This window comes from Heliangelus exortis, chromosome 8 (genome assembly GCF_036169615.1).
Source record: "Heliangelus exortis chromosome 8, bHelExo1.hap1, whole genome shotgun sequence".
Taxonomy (NCBI): domain Eukaryota; kingdom Metazoa; phylum Chordata; class Aves; order Apodiformes; family Trochilidae; genus Heliangelus; species Heliangelus exortis.
The window spans coordinates 17,857,609-17,875,089 of NC_092429.1; the positions used below are offsets into that span (position 1 = coordinate 17,857,609).

Consider the following 17,481-nt stretch of genomic DNA (forward strand, 5'->3'; position numbering starts at 1 on the left):
GGTGTAGCCTGTCTGCAAAGGAATTAGAGCACTTCTGAACAATTTTTCTCAAATGACCCAGGGATGGCAAAGACTTTGTTGAGGCAGCAACCTCCAAAAGTCTTGTAAGACTGGGAAGACAGGCTGTTGTACTTCCAAATGGTTGGGAAGACTGATGGAAGAGGTGATCAGCAGCTTTCAGGAGCAGATTATCAGCAATATATGGGTGTTATGGAAAGCAAGGACCAAAGGCTGATATACTGCTTTTGGAAAAAATGTTCACTTATGGGTGAAATCAGAGAACACAGGTAAGTTTTATATTTTAATGAAACTTTTTCTGCATCAATATTATAGAGAGCTAGCAGGGAGATGTTAAGATAGTCCTTGCTGAAATAGTGCATAGTGTCTTGGGAGGCTTATGTATTTCAGTTCCACAACAATCACAAAGATAGTTTTGGATGATAATGGCAGTCACTGGCATTAAAAGATTTAAGATTGAAATGCTGCAAACCTATTTTGGGTCAAGGATTCAGCATGGGATTACGAGCCACCCCTGTAAGTATGGGTTAGACACATAAGAGCAAGTCTAATAATAACAAAAAAGGGAGGGAATGAAAATAGTCAAATGGAATGGTTACAAGAGTTCCAGAAAATTGTGCTCCTGAGGTTACCAGTGTGCCAAGGTTCCCTTTGCATTGACAAGGAGACAAATGTTAGAAGCTCAGCTGGATGTGAGAGTGTCAATCAGAGCTTCTGGGCTACACAATACCTGGAGAGAGCCTGGAGCTTGGCACAGAGTGTGTGCTTTTCCTGGCAGCCATGATTTCCAGCACCAGATTTCCTTTTTTGTTGTTACTTTTTCTTTTTTTTAATTTTTTTTTTTAATTTAAACACATCTGCAGAAAGGGACTGGAAGCTGCTTCCTATGAATTCTGATATTTACTTCCTACAATACTGATTGTTAAAACACAGCACATGTTTCTCACAGAATAATTTTGAAAAATCAAGGGAATATTTTTTTAAAACAAGGAAAGGAACACTGATAAATCTCAGTAGAAGCTGTTAATTTACATATTGGTTCTGTGAAAAGTATCATAACAAGAAGGATAGTCATAAAACAGGGTGGCAATAAAGACATCCCAGACCTGACTCATCTCTCTGAGCTTCTGGCAGAGGCTGATGTGAGTGCTGAGCAGAGGGGTCTGTGCAGTAGCACCTTCTGCTGGCACTGAGGAGCTCTGTGTGGGAGGCAACTTGGGACAGCTAAAGGAAAAACTTGGGAATATAGGCAGCACACTGATGAATTTTAAGGTCTCATCTTTTAAGCAGTCCTGGAAGCTGAACTATGTCTTGTGTAACAGTGTTTGTAATACCCACAGGAGCACTGGCTCAGAAATACTTATTTGATTGATCAAATCTGTTGGAAAAGGTAACTAACCTGAAACCACAATTTAATTTGTTCTAAAGGAAGAGGATCATTACAGAAGGTGAAGCTGTTCAGTACTGGGGAGTGCTGGTTTGGAAAGCTGGAATGTTCTCAGTAGCTGCAACGATGAAAAGCTAATCACTGGGGACTTTGCATAGTTATTACAAATAAAAATAATCGTTAAGGTGAAACAAAGTACTTGTGGATCATTGTTTAGCAGCAAACCAAGTTTTCCTGGCTTTAGGTAGAATGTGCGATTGAAAGTCCTAAGAGAAATTTTAACTGCTACGTTTCCTAAGGATCTGAAATAGGAAGGTGTTACAGTTCACTGAAAATTCCTTATCAGCAGCAAACCATTAAAAATGGAGCAACAAATGTCACAAAAAATTTCCGCTGCTGTGGAATAACTACCCCAGGAAAAGGTGTTAGTACATGTAATTTCTGTTACTCAGTATTTTTCAGGGCCTCTTGGTAGGAGAAGCAATGTGGTCTAAGGTTTTTCTGGGTAGAAATAAAGATTTATTTTTCCTATTAAAGCCAGTGAATATTCTGGAACATGTTAAAACCATGAAACAAGACCTAGTATCTGAACAAATAACCTGCAGTACACCTCAAGTTTTCACTCAAGGTCAAATCTGGTGTGAGTTTTTCCAAAAAGTGTTAATATCCCTTTGCTTGCAAAGTAAAAAGGGTGGACTTTGCCTTGACGAGCAGAAAATTGAGGCTTTGCAGAAACTGGGGATCTTTGGCAGTTCTGGGAAATTATTCCAGTGTGGTAAAAATCAAAAATGTTGTTTAGCTATTGTTTAGCAGCTGTTGTTTGGCAGACTGCTCTTTGTTTGTTTCATTTTGTACTAAACCTAGACAGAAGGATGATTCAAAGGGCTTGTGTAGTGGCTGGCTCATGACATCAGCATCCCAAGGTTTTCAGTGAAGTGTCATTTCCCTGGAAAGCAATAGCTGGCAGCATAAAGCCACTGTTTCCCAGGGAGGATGCTTGTGGAAAAGGGAGACCGGGTGTCACTCTTGCTGCTGCGTTTGCCAGCACTGACCTGAAGAGGAGAGCAAAGGTTTGCTTGTTCAAGGAAAGGCTTTGTGCTGAAGGCTGTGGTCTTCCTCACTTTCTCTTATTGCTTGTGTGAGCACAGACACTTTCTGAAGGAGCACCTTCTGAAAGGCATCATTTCAGGCTGGCTGACCCCAAACCTAAGAAAGCAGCTGTGGCAGCTGGGGCTGGAAGGGTTGGGAAAGCCCAGTGCTTTCTGTCCTGGCAAGGGAGGCAGAGGCTGATCTCAGCAGTGACTGACCCTGACCAACCCAACCTTGTGATGGGCTCAGGGGTTAGCTGGGCATCAGAGCTGGTTTTAGGCTCCATTATAACTTATACTGACAGTGCTTTTGAGGACACCTGACTGTCACCCCTCGTACCTTACATGCCACATTATCCCATTAACTGTCCGAGTGGTTATGCATGTGGCTATGTGTTTCTATATGGGCAATTCTAGCCCCTGACAATAGGGATCATCTTGCTATCATGAGGATGAGAAGACCAGAGCTCCGTGCTACAAAACACCATCCTTTTTGGGTTTTTACTTTGAAAAGGTTTTCTATTTGTAAAGTGTAACAAAACAACCAACTAGTAAAAGTCAACTGTACAGCAAAATACCAGCAGTATGGGATACAGACTGTCAATCTGTGAAAATCCATCCACTGTCACTTGTATAAATGGAACATAATTGTTCCCCTTCAGAAATGTAGTTTATGCAGTCTATATGATGGCAAATTATTTAGTGCATAGCAAGGCAAATTCTTTTTTACCTATCTGAAGCCAATTTAACAGTAACTGATGAAACCATTAGGAGATATTGAGCCCAGTGTGAATCCCTTCAGTGGAGGAGTGGCTTATCTCACAAAAAGCCTGCCTCCTGCCTCCATTTTGGAGGTAATGGGGTTTTTTATTTTTTCTACTTTCTTAATAAAGGAAGAGAGGTTTAGATCTGCTAGAATATTCTGCTTATCGTCTTTCCAGACAATGCTCTCACAGAGAAGAGTAGCTGAGAGTTTAAAGGGGAAAAATTCTGATTATTGTGCTTTTCCTGGGATAATGAGTATTTTGGAATCCCTTGTCTCATGCATGAAACCTGGTAAGAGGGACTTATATTAACATGTGGAAGAGTTTTTTGGGGAAAAAGATTTTAGCCTCAGGAGTCTTGGTTTGTCTGGATGTTTTAGATGTCTTTGAAAATAAATGCTAAAAGAGGCACTATGAGCCATGTGAGCTGAGATTGCTGGAGTGACCTGCAGAGGTGAAAGCACAATTGAAAAGGTCTATTTTAAATGTTTAAGGAATTAATAACTGTTGAAAAGAGCAGATTAGTAGAAGAACAAGTGTCTTATATGCCATGTTAGAGACAGATCCAGCACTCATGGGAGGCATTTGTGACAACAGTCCTTCAGTGGGTGACATTTAGGTACATGATAAAGAGACAAGACCTCTTTATGTAAGATTTACAGCGAGCTTTTTAATGTCATCAGTTATGGGGGGATTAAAAAAATACCTTCTCTCAAAAAATTAACTCTTTGTGTTTGGCAGTCAGCTTTTGGGGGTTGCGGAGGGCAGCCCCGTGGGTGCATGTGGCAGCCATGCCCTGGGAGGCTGCAGGGCTAAGGGATGGAGCAGGGACAAGGGAGGATGCTTGTAATTTCTGCCCTTAGACCACAGCAACCTGGAGGGCTGATGCAGCAGTTGTTGGGCTGAGGATGGCAAAAGTGATGGAAGGGAAAATGAATAGTTACCCTTGTTTTTTCTGGATGTGCATCTGGGATTTGGGAAGGAGCTTTTTCATCACTTCTTAGTGATACATGGCCAGAGGGAGAAGCAGAGGATGATGGTCACTGCTGTTGCCAACCCAGCTCCTTGTGTTTCCAATCAGAGACATCTCCTGCACCAGAACCTTCCCCTGCTGCTGCTCGGCTCTTCGTGTGTCTTGACATTTCCCTGTGGCTGCCCCTCTGAGCAGAGTCACTGCCTGAAACTGCCACTTGCTCTCCCCACCTTTGTAAACCCCTGGTGTAGCCATTGGCTACTTGGGATCCTTGTTGGAGCAAGTGGCCTCGACATGATGGAGATCAAAAGAAAGCAGCATAAATATTGACTTTAATTAAACTGGGTGACAGAAGACATGAAGGCACGGGCTGCAAATGCTGTGCACAATCAGAATCAGTTTATTGTGTGGTTTGTTACACTGATATAGTATCCCAATACCTATTGATTGATCTACAATTTGCACCTCAAAGTGCTCTTTCTGTTAACATAAAACCTTATCTACCTGTTCCCACTGGAGGCACCTGGTACCAGGACATAACATCATCCAGACGGCAAATTCCCTAAGTTATTTACAGCTCTTTGTTCTTCAGGGTCAGTGAGTGCCATGGAATGTACAGCACTCCTCTATCCCAGAGGCCTGCTCCTCCACTGTTCTCCTACAACTGGGAGTTCCCACTTGTGAGAAATTTGTGGCATTATTCATCTATAATACCTTCAGGTTTACAAGTGTAGGAACTGATAATTAGTAAAAGGCCATAAACATGGTGTCTCATGAAAGCAGCAATATTCCTCAGTCCCTGGAAACCTTTCAATAAACTAAACCCAGCAGCAACTAGAGGTGTCTAATCTGAATTAATTTTAGGATATGGTAGAGTTTTTGTTGGTTGATAAATGTACAAGGCTTTGGATTCACCCATTACCTTATATCCTTACTTTTGGATCAGTGTTTTGGATTAGGATATTGTAAATTTCTCCTGTGTGGGTGTTTGAAGGATAAATTCTGACACACTGTCTCTATAGGATGCATGGTTTTGTCCAGCTTTTCTGTATGGAGAAGAGGATGTGTACAGGGAGGCTGCAGTTTGCTGAGCAGAGCTGTGAAAGGATGACTTTGTGTATTGGCTTGAGAAGTCCACAGAGGTGAGTGGGTGGCTGTGGGAAGCTCTGGCCCCATAAAGTCTCTGACCCCATGCTTTGTCTGGCCATGGTCCCTCTGGACCCCCTGTATCCTATTTAATATGACAGTAGTATGCACAAGAGAAGCTTTGCAGTGAGGATGTATATTCCCCCTTTTCTCTCAAAACATTGCCTCCCTGCTGAGTCTCCTGTGTCCCTCATTTAATCCAGAATAAGCTGCATTTTGCTAAGAAGTGCAGTAACCCATTCAGATCCTGTGTTAGATCTGGCAGGCTGTAGCGCATCAGAGTATTTTGATAAGCATCACGTCTCCTTGGAAACTACTACTTAGCAGTAACTTGATGCTGCATTTGGAGTGTTATGATTAATTTAAGCCTTGCTACTGCAAAGACACATGGTATGGACCTCCTCCTACGGAAGTGAGGAGTCTTGGTGAGCTTATCAGAACAGCTTGCGTGTTCCAAAGTGTCCCTACGGGGTTTAGGAGTTCTGAATCTCTTCAGGCTCTGCTTTAAGCTTGTTGGTTATAAATCTCACTTGTTATCCTTAGGTATATTTTTAGGGGTCTGTTGTCTGATGTGATATTTTAAAAGCATTCCTAAAAAGTCTACCTCTACGGTTATGAATAAATATAAAGCTCCTTCTGAGGCCATTAAGTAGTATTTTAATTAGGCTGGCAAAATAGCTTGTGGCTTGTCTTTAAAGTCTTTAGTACCCTATTTCTATTAACAAAATGGTAATCAACGTTAAATTCTAAAATGTAACCAAAGTAGGTCATATTTTTATTAACTGGAGATAGATAATGAACGTGCCCTATATAAAGATTTGGATTAAGTCTTCTGAGATGCTGAGGATAGTGTTTTAATTAAGGTAATCCTTATTTGCATCTAACAAATACTATTGCTGGATAGAAATTTAAGACCTTAGTGATGCATATTAGTGCATTACCTCAATGAATCTAATAGAGATTTAATACTTGTATTTGAAGTAGCAATCTGTCATAAATTAGGAGCATTTGCATAATAAATATAAACCGTGTTATTCTTTGCAGGGTTCTACATAATTAAGGAACACACTCAACATCAAAATTTTGTAATTTTTGTAGCTCCAGGAAGGTGTATTTTGTTGTTGCTGTAAAACAGTTTTTGTTTTCACCTGCTTGTAATATAGAGATGCCCAAGTATTAAAAATGGTTTACGTTTATGTGCTAAGTTTCTCCCCAGCCTCCCCAGGGATTTTGGGACACCTGACATAAAGAATGGGACTGTATATCAACCCACTGAACTCTGAAGTGGGGTTTGCAAAAAATGCTTTAAAAATCTTGATAGAAGAGTTACTAATTTGCATTGTAAGATGTGGTCCAATGCTTGAAGTAGAGATCTGGCCTGGGATACTGGCAAAAGGTCAGTACTGGGTACAGTACATTTTGGTCAGTCAGCATAGATGTGTACACAAGGGCAGATGATTTAACTGAGGATTAACTTAGAAGTGTAAATCTTTTTTATGTATTAAATATCATTACCAGAGGATTTCACCTTAAGAAAGTTCCAAGCACCCTTCATTTGTGAAAACCTTGCGATTCCTTTGTTTTCTAGGTTGCATAACCTAATTTTTGAGTGCTGCCACTGTACTAATCTGAGGGAGTAACAGCTGCAAAGTGAAGCAGACAGACACCTTCTCACTGACTCCTTTGCTCTTGGTGTGTGCTGTGGTGCTGGAGTTTGGGTAAGAGTTCTGGTAACACCCTTCACTGAGAAGTAAACTTCTGTTTCACAAGGTCTGGTGCACAGAGCAGAGCCAAAGCAGCTTTGAGTGTGATCTGTTATTTGTCCTATATGGGTCGAGCTCCAATTTCCCTACCTCTGTTAATTCTGCTCTTTCCCGTGGGGGAAAATTATACTAACATTGGGACTTTAAGTTTTGTTTGCACAGTTTCACCCTGCTGCTCCACTGGGGGACCATGCTGCACACAGTTCTCATCTCTTGGGTGTTTATGGCCATCAGAAGCAGTATCTTTCTTGCTCACAAACAAAAAACAAATCAGTGAGATGATCAAAAAGAAATGCTCTTCTATAAATGAACAGATTTCCTATAAATTAACATAAAAGAGTGCTTCTATTAGGAGTTTCATGTTATATGAACTCAAGTAATATTAAATACAATATTTATGTTAAAGGTACTGAGTATAGCATATTCTTTCTATATGCGGATGACACTATTGCAACAGCTACAAATGAATCTCTCTTTTGGGATGGACAATTTTGCTGTGCCATCTTAGTTTGAGAGTCTGGTTTCTGGTTTAGTGAAGAGTATAAAAGGAAACCAGGACTGTGTAGCATACCAGATCAGTCTTGTTCAAGCTCGTCACTTAGTGTAATCTATTAATTAGAAATGTTTTCTGTTAAATTGATAACTGATATATAAAATTTACATTAACTTAGACTGTCTGCTTTTGGCATCAATGATGTCAAATTGGCAAATTACAATCTTTCCTATGTTTGGTATACTTTGGGTGCTGGTTGCAGTGATTCTGCCTCTCTATTTGTTTTAGCACTCCTCAGATGAATGCTGAAAATTACATGTTATTTTTGTCTTCCTTCATAAACCCGTGTCACAGAAGTAGAAAGACCTCAGCTATTGAGATCAAGGGTTGCTAAACTTTGCTGGATAGGGTGGCATAGAGTTCAGCTCTGATGAATGGTGCTAGGACTTGAAATAAGAGTAGCAAGTCTAAGAGCATGAGTCACTGTACTAGGTCTTCATGTCTGCAGGAAATTTGTGTGAACTGCTGGCTGATGGCATTGACAATTTTCCATTAGTAATGAATTACAGTAGTAATTTCATTAATATCTTCACCTCAGTCAGGATATGTTAGTGTAAGTTGCTTAACCAAGCATCAGAGGAGCCATTGCTGTTAACCTTTAGCCCTTTGCTGTGTAACCAGGACCAGTTAGGAAGTAAATTAGTGTAACATGCCTTTAAAAAAATTACTTTAGATAAGCAGAAGACATAATTTTTGCCTGTTTTTAATTTAATAGCAGGTTTATGGTTTTATGCAAAACCATTCACATTACATCTGACCCTCTGGGAGCTGGGTTTTTTCGTCTGTGTAATTTGGTGTCTTTAATAATCTGCTGTCTGTTAAATCCAGCACATTGATTCACAATTCATTGATTAATGAATTGTGATGAACCAGTGCATTAATTTACAGGTTTGGTCTAATACCCTAAAAAGGCTACATCCCTGCTTCCAGTTATTAATGCTAATAAACTTGAGAGAAAATGCAACATGAGGAGGGGTAAGGGAAGGTAATATGTGACAAGTCTTGTTTTTATTCAAGCATTTCTTTCTGCAGCTACTTTTCTTACAAGAGGACTGAAAAAGCCCTTGACAACACACAGCATCGAATAAAGAACAGCTTAGTAGCATTTAGAAATATTGTACAGTTCCTGAAGCTGCCTGTGTTCCATAGTCAAATCCTTTTTCACTACTGAAAGTCATTCAATATAGCTTTTCATGCTGTATTTTAAAATACTATGTAACATAGTTTTGAAGTCCTCTGCTGTTAAATCTGTGACTGAAACATAATCTTGAATAGGAATTTCTCTAACAGGTCACTCCAGAACCCTCGTAATTGATAGGTGATAGGGAGGCATGCACATGAGAATATGACAAAATTTGCTACAGCAAACAACTCATTCCTAAGGTAATATTGGGGCTTTTCAGATGATCCTTTTGAAGACTTAAAATATTAATCTACAAGAAAAACTGCAAAATTTAGTTTTATTTAAAAAAAAACCCTCTTCATGTATTTATTGCATGTAATGATGCTGAAGAATAGACTGTATTCCATACAGTCTCAAAAGAGATGGTATACTGAGGAAAGGGAATAGTAATTCAATTATTTATTTTTTGCTGAGAAAGTAGGGTTTGGGAATAGGATAGTAGTATGGTGTGAAGATTTTAGGTTTTGTAAAAAAAAGTATGAAATTTTGTCTTTGATGCTGAGCCTTTGGATCTTGGAAACATCTTAAAACAGCATAGAAGTCCAAAGAAGGATCTCTGTGTCCTCTCTCCTTGTATATTAGCTTGCAGACTTCTTCAAATTACAATTCCAGGCTTGCCTTGTTCTGATAAACATAATTTAAGAATTATTATTTCAGACATTGATGTATCCATCTTTCTGTCTATTAAAATACAGCATGACGTTTAAAGCCCATTTTAGCAATCATGCCTCAGGCGTTTTCTTTCTAGTGGGGCACAGGAATTTTCACTTGTCCTTGAGATAAATGACATTGGGATAGAACTGGCATCTCTAAGTCTTGCTTCAGCATCCATGGCACCAAAGCATTGCTGGAAACCTTGGCATGAGATAGAGAAATTAACACTGTTTAGGCTGAGCAAAATATTTCTCTTGTTTCTGTTGCTCTTTTTGCTTCCTTACTGTTGGGAAGAATAATCTCTGCTAGATCTCAGCTGTTTTAGTAGAACTCAAAACACATGATCACATTAGATACTGTACCTGAGGCAATCTGTGTTTAGACTGGTGATAATTACATGCAAAAGTCATTCAACAATGAGGCAATTAATGCTGATGAACTTTATTAAAGTCAGCTGTCAGTGATAGATACCGCTGGCAAGCTTCCTAATCCTATGTTTTTAATACTCTGAAATTCCCTGACATTCTATTCTGTTATGCGTTTTTGTTTAATGGGTTACAAAAAAATACCCAACAAATTTACCAGAAAATTGCCAGCAACACATTTATATATGACACAGATAAGAACAAAGAGGTCAGAAGTCAAGCTGCTCATCAGATTTACTCCAGCAATTGGTGTTTACCAAAGACGAGAGACAGGGCAAGGAGAATCCTCTAAAGCTTTCAGCAGAGGAGAGGGAAAGCATTAGATAAGGATTGCAGGGCTTACACTTCCCCTCATTGTTGATTAACAAGCATTAAATTAGGCCTAATGTCAGATGTAGGCAGGTCATTGTTAATGTAGTGTCAGTGTAAATTAGAAGCTCAAACCAGCTAGTGTTTGGGATTTGCAAAATTCTGGGTACTTTGCTGCAGAGACATACTTGTGTGAAGTTCACTGTTATCCTATTGGTTTTATGGCCAGATTACTTTTCTTGGTGGAAAACTCTCTTATAAAGCCATTATTCTTTAGAACAGAAAGCAGACTGTGATTCCCAAGACTTTTTGCCTTTCCACAGGCAATTATGAAGTTGCAAGGGGGGGGCTGGTGGGAGGAATAAAGTGTCTTCCTCACTGAAATGTACTGAACATCACAAAAACAATGCAGAGTTGTGCACATTTTCTTTGAATCAGTTGTAGAGAGGTTTTGCACTTCAGTTCAGGAGCCACTGGTCTGATATAAGGCAGATGGAAAATGTCAAAGAAAATAGTTCAGGGTACAGATGTGGTGACTAACCAACAGGTAGGTATCCTTCTGTGAAGTGATATATAAGGTCTACTAAATGTAGGAGTAGTTTTAAAGTAGCAGAAATAACATTTATATCTGTTCTAATCCATCATAATACATACAAATCATGTATCATTGCAGAGCTATTATGTGTTATGTTTAGGACAAGAGCTTGCTCTGGATTCCCTGGAAGAGCTGTGCTGGCAGGAACACTGGAAACCATCAATTTGGGGAAGAACTCCTTCTGTCAGAACCTTTCTCTTTTCTTTTAGGAATGCAATAAGAAACACCGGTGAGGTATTTTTCTTCTTTTTATTCCTATTAAATATGGAGACATTATCTTGAAAGCCAGAGATGGCCAGAGGGAATATATCTGTAGTGTATGTGTTTTCCTCCTCTCACTGTTGGCCGTGGTTAGGGCCCTTTCCTGGGTGCACTGGTGGCTTAAGACAATGTGACTTTTCTTACTCTATGTTTTTACATGCCTGTAGCTACAGCAGCACTGACAGTGCTGCAGTGTGTGAGCAGCCACTAAATACAGCTTCAGTAGCTGAAACTACATGGTATTTTCTGTTTTGGCTGTTGTGCTATGTTAATCACTAAAACACATGCACAGCCAAGGAAAATATGGTTATGATAGTTGGAAGTATGTTGTGGTGAGTGTTAAGGTTATGAATGCCTTCCTGTCTACAAGCCCTTAGTTTCACTTAGAAAAACACAGGTATTTGGGATGAGGTTAAGTTTCTTTGGTAAGGTTGGAGATGAATCACAGCTGGATTTTGGCTTTTGGCTTTAATGTCTACTAATCTTTTTCCAGCAGCTGACAGAAAGATCATATTGAACTAGATAAGCTGAACAAAAATCCTGCTGTTTTAACCTGAAATTGTATGATTTCAGTTGAGAGTTGGAAATGAAAAATGTAATGGAAAATGTTCCTCATGAAGCGTTGGAGGCCACCTGCAGCAGAGACCCAGCAGGAGACAGGTGGGAGTCAGTAGAGGCTCGCCAGGGTCTCTCTGACTACAAAAAAAAAAAAAAAAAAATCTGTTCTGGCTTCTCTGGCTTTGTCTCCTTGTGTTCTTCCCAAGTACAAAGAGGCAGGGGGAGAGGGGAAGCTCAAATAGGGACAATGTAGAGATGAAGGCCTTGATGCAGTGAGACGGAAAGGCCAAGGCAATGGGCACTTGGGAGAGGGGGGGTATGTGTGATAAATGAAACAATGATGCTGTAAAATAAAAATGAGGAGTCACCTATTCTCCTGGCTGCACTGAAGCAGCTGATAGCAATATGGTGTGGCTTTTACTTGCTAGTAAGATCTGTAAAGTATTTAAACATCTGTTATACTATGTAATGACTCCTTAAATTGCTCAGGCACTTACAGTATAAGGCTGTAGTGAAATCAGGCAACCAGGTGGCACTAATTGCCAGGTAGTGGGCATGACCCTGTGTTAAGCCCACCTGTGCCTGATTAGGGCGGGCCCCTACTGCTCATGAGCAGGATTAGGGGGCCAATAAAGCTCACACCTGGGGAAGCCAGAGGGGAGGCCACTTTTGGAGCAGTAGCACCGATTCAGGCTGGTCAGCCCTGAGAGCATCAGACTTGGAGCACTATTGGTGAGTTTCTCCTGGAACACCTGGTTGGACCTTGGAGTGCCGTGCCCTAAAAGAGGTTCGTCTTGCTACATAAGGCAATGTTGCAAACTGCTTAAACAGACTTGTTTCTGAAGTCAAATGTAGGACAATCTTGTGGTTTTCCTACTTCTCCACTCTTTCCTGTAAGAAATGATCTTTTCCGTAATATCAATGACTGGTTACTTTTTCTGCCTATTGGGCAGATGCATTCATGCATACAGTGTTACACCACTATGAGATTAAAAACTTGTAAAAAGAGGAAGGCTAACAAGTATCCAGACTAGGATGTGAAGGCTTGGATGGGTAGATGGATACTGTCCTAGTTGAGTGATAGGTCTCACTCCACATATCACAACTGGAATACCAGGGGTCTATTGTGGGAGATGGCCTGTTGGACATCCCTGTGAAGAAGTGCCTGGGGTCTGACAAACAGCCTGCTTCAGAAGTAATGAAGGTCACTGAGGGAAGGAGGCTTCCTCAACCTGGGTAGGGTGTGGAATCAGGGGAAACTACCAGCAGTCTGCCAATGCCTGCAAGGAGGTTATGGAAAAGATGGAGCCAGACCTTTCATGCTGGTGCATGGCAGAGGGGTGAGAGGCAGTGGGGGTAAACCTGTTCTAAAAGAGAGACTCAGGCTGATACAAGGAGGGACTTTCCCCATGAGAGTATTTCAGTGCAGCAGGAGCTTAGGGAAGTTTTGCAGTCTCCATCCACGGAGGTTTTCAAGAGCAACCTCTGCAAAGCCCTGAGTCTGATCTTATGGCTGACTGTCCTGAGCAAAGGCTGGACAAGATGGATTCCCATAGTCCTTTCCCACCTCAGTTCTCTGAGAGGCCTGTGAAATACAGGGGAGGTAGTGTTGGGTGGTGGTGGGGTGGGGATGGAGGAGAGGAAAAGTTGATTGAAATAGATTGCTAAAAAGTTCAGTGGTGGACACCCTAATCCTGGGGCTTTTAAATATTTAGGGGTCAAAATTTCTGTGGACTCCCTATGCTAGGATATGGTTGCACAGTGCAGTCTTTTTAGATCATACTGAAACATTTGTATTTGTTCTGGTTGGCTATTTCCTGAAAAGAACACTGTGGACTAAGCTGCCTTTACTCAGGAGGGTTTGGTCCTGCTCACTTCTCCTTGTGCTGGAATGACTGGAGAGATTTGTAACTTCAGATGGGGATTTTAAAGGTGATTTTCTTTCCATTTTTTTATTTGGGGGTTTTATTTTTATAATTTTTCTAAAGAGATTGATTTTGGCTACTTATTTTTGAAAAAAATTTTTGGTCTAAAATGGAGTGCATCTAAAATATTATGCAGCTACACTTAAATAGTAGACTTTCAAGAGTACTTTGTAAAATACAGGGCCACAGTTTTTGTGTAGCAAGACAAAAATAAAGCTGGGTAGATAGTCATAAAATTCAGCTGCTTAGTGCCACCTGAGCTCTATGAATGAGTAAAACCAGTTCCTTTCCCAGGTGCAAGAATGAGTCACACATCGTGCTAGAGCTGGTGATTCAGGCAGATGTGCTTTGCCTCACATTCTCAGCTGGTACAGCAGCTCCTGCAGTCAGTTCCTGTGCCTTGGTGGCAGCGTACGAGCTTCTCATGCTGTCCTAGCTCAGTGATGTGTCTTGGGGTTTATGAACAGCATCCAGCTCTATCTGTAAAATAAAGGCAGGATTAAGGGAGGAGATTATGTTTAGTGGTTTTGTTGCTCCTCGTGAGGAGTTTATTGAGAGGTGGGTTGGTCCAAGATGTCGCTGTGAGGTGGCCCAGTCTCCAGTGACCTGCTTTGCTTGCACAGCCACCTGGCTTTGTGTGGCAGCTCCCATACTTCATGCTCAGTCCACACCTCTGTGTTTTAGGTATTACAAGGAAGTAGCAGCGAGCATGTAGAGACCCTGCGTGCAGGAGCCTGATGACCCTGTCTGAGGGTTGTGCATTGGCTGAGTGCCTGTGAGGACTCAGTCCACCAGGGCTCTCCTGGTGCCTTTGATGTCAGGTGATTATTAATTATTAGTTAGGGCTGAGTTTATACACACTGTTTGCTTTCTTCACATTCATTCCCCTCTTTCTTGTTCAAATAAGATGACATTTTGTAGAAAGTTACAAAGGCGCTTTTTATTCCCCTTTCAGTGGTTTATTTGATTTCACTGATCTCTCTAAATCATAATCAAACTGATTTTTGTAACCAGAAAGTGTCTGATCTTACCACTTTCATTTCTCTGTGTACTGGAAGAACAGTTGATGCTTGCAAAGCCCGACAGTCTCAGTTAGGAGTAGGTGTGTGCACAGGCCATGGAGCAGCTGCAGCTTTCCTGCAGCTGTGGTGCAGAGTGGGGCAGCCCCGGGGGGGCCCCGCAGCTTCCCTGGGGGGCAGCTCTCACCACTCTGTGGGTGTTTAACACACTGTGGAGCTCGGCACTTGGGGGCTCCTACTGGTGTCTTCCCTAAACAAGAGGTTTGTTGCATAAAATTGAGGTCCATATTAGACCCCAAGGATCATGGATGCCCTTTTAAAGACAGCCAGGGGAATTTGAGGAAGTTTTTAATGGGCTTCCCACTTCATCTACAGCAGCATGTATGTTAAATTTTCTTTTTACAGATAACGACATTTTAATGGGACGAACCGACATTTGTTTTCATTCCCCGATTATATGTGGGTGTTTTGTTGTTGTTTTTGTTTGGTTTTGTTTTCTTTCCTTACTGAATGCTAGTAGAAAAATCGGGTAAGAGTAGGAAGAGCAGCCGGTCGGGTCTGGCCTTCCTTCCAGGGGGGCGGCGTGGCCCGCAGGCAGAGCGGAGCATCCCGGAGCCGCGGTGCGGGCCGCGGCGGTGCCTGTACCGACAAGGAGAGGCCGATCCCGTCTGGGGTTCGGCGGCGGGGGAGGAGGGAGGACTGCCCCTTTGCCGGGAGGAGGGATGGAAGCACCATCTCCCTGGGCTCCACTAGGGGCTGCTCGTGCACCGCGACGGCCGGGAGCCCGCTCCCGAATCCCTCTGTCCCCTCAGCCCTGCATCCCGCATCCCACTCCCCCTGCCCCCAGCGGCTCTCCGGGCCCTTCCCCTGCCGCCCCCAGTTCTCCCCAGGAAGCGAATGCGGGGTTTAGTGAATTCCCCGTACAGCTCGGCTTTTTTTTTTTTCTTTCTTTTTTTTTTTTTTTTTTTTTTTCTTCCCCCTCTAGGACACAAATACGGCGCTTGAAACTTTCTGTCCAAACCCTCTTGTTGGCTGGAAAGGCTTGGCTGTCATTCAGCCTTAGCGATAATCTAGCGACAAGGTGTTTACAGGGGATAACTAACGTGTCTCTCTTTCTTAAGGCACTATCAGTAAGATTTTAATCTTGACTATATATTAAAGACAGCGTTGTGGTACCTGATTAATCCTCTTCCCATGTTCTAGGATTGTTGGCTTCTTTCTGCTTATTTCCTGTAAAATTAATGCCTTGAAAATGTACTACTTTAACAATGAAATTCTTCTAAAATGCCATAAAAATGCCTTTAGCAATGCCACCATTCAGCAAGTTCATCCATGACAGAGACCAGCACCAGCTGCAGGCTGATTCACTGCAGAAATGTGTAAAATAGTATGGCATTGAGTGATGCCATTTTTTTTTTCACAGGACTGATACCCCACATGTAGCTCATGAGATAACATCAGAGACACAGTAGATTGGAAGAAGAAAAAAGCAAGGCTATTTGGGTTTCTGTGGAATTTGTAAAGAAAAAAAATCTGTTGCCAAGCAAAAACTCCCATTTCATGTTTTGTGAAAGTTACAATGTTTTGATAAATTTTTTCGCCTACATAATTGATGTAATTGCAGGTTTATTCTGTTTCTGCTGCTTCTCAAGTTGTTAGTTGGTTTGTTTTTTTAATTTGTTTTGTTTGTTTGCTTTTTAACCCCAAAACTTTTGCTATAGTTGCACTGGGAAGAGCACACTCACAGAGTTTTGGGAAAAATGAGCTTGTTTATCCTGGTTTTATTTTAATTCTGACTGGTGTTCAGGAGGTTTGGTGGTAACTGTGCTGAAAATGTTTGTAACTGTGTAATAATTGTGTGCTCTGTTGTCAAAAACCTTAACAAACCTTTAAGTGAGTCTAATTAAAGCATCCTTTGATAATGGCAATAATAAAGGATTACTTTAATTTACATTGTAATGAAAGGATTGTGCCATTAAACATTACAGGAAATAGGGAACTACTTTTCCAGAGCAGATAGAAATGGCATGCTGTGCTTTTATGGTCTTGGTGAAGTCCAAGTGATCCTCTTTCATGCCAGCAGCAAGAACAGAAATGAAGTAGTTTCTCCCTCTTCTGAGCAAGAGATGTGTATTCCAGTGATCCTGTTTGGTGTTTCTAGTTTGTGTTTCTTTTGTTCACACTGTACAAATGCCCCTGAAGCCTCTCATTTTAATGCAGATTGAGCCTGACAGGATTTATGGGTTGGAAACATCATAGGGATTTTTTTTGTTGTTTTTGTTTTTTTTTTTTGTCCTTTGCCATTTCTTTTGTACTTTGTTTCTTTATGTCTTATATGTTAAGCCAGGATTTTTCCAGACACAGGAAATGACAACTTCTTTTTTGTTTGTTTTTTTTGGTTTTTTGAGCAAGATTCTAGATACCAGCAGTGTTGCCCTTCCCAAGTAAACAGGTTGCCAGCCTGTGAGGAATGGTGTGGTATGATAGCTGTGCCAGGAGGACATCTTGTTTTATACTGCAGGTTAATCACCAGAGAGCCTCATACCACTTTTCCATGTTTTCTGCTAGAGGTTCTAGTTTACTCATTTTATGTGTTACTAGTTTTTCTGGTTTACTGAGTTCTGTATTTATTTTCAAGGTACTCTGCATGAAGGTTGAGTTTTATGTTTATGAGAGAGGAACCCCAAAAAATAAAAGAAAGCAACAGACCCCACTAATTTCCTAGGGTAAATCAGAGTCTTGAAGTTATATTTAATTTTCTAAACTCCCAGTGTACCAGTGACTGAAGACATGAAGTGGCTGAAATATGACTAATTTACACATTGTAATACTACATTTAAATGAGAAGCTGTCAGAAGGA

At 41.1% G+C, this 17,481-nt stretch overlaps 1 long non-coding RNA gene across 1 annotated transcript; it reads left to right on the top strand.

The window, feature by feature from the left end:
* Positions 1–3,598: 3,598 nt before the first annotated feature.
* LOC139799176 (uncharacterized) lies at positions 3,599–7,090 on the top strand. The gene is made up of 3 exons (XR_011727126.1): positions 3,599–4,950; positions 5,253–5,372; positions 6,965–7,090. It is a non-coding gene; the product is annotated as an uncharacterized lncRNA (long non-coding RNA).
* Positions 7,091–17,481: the final 10,391 nt, after the last annotated feature.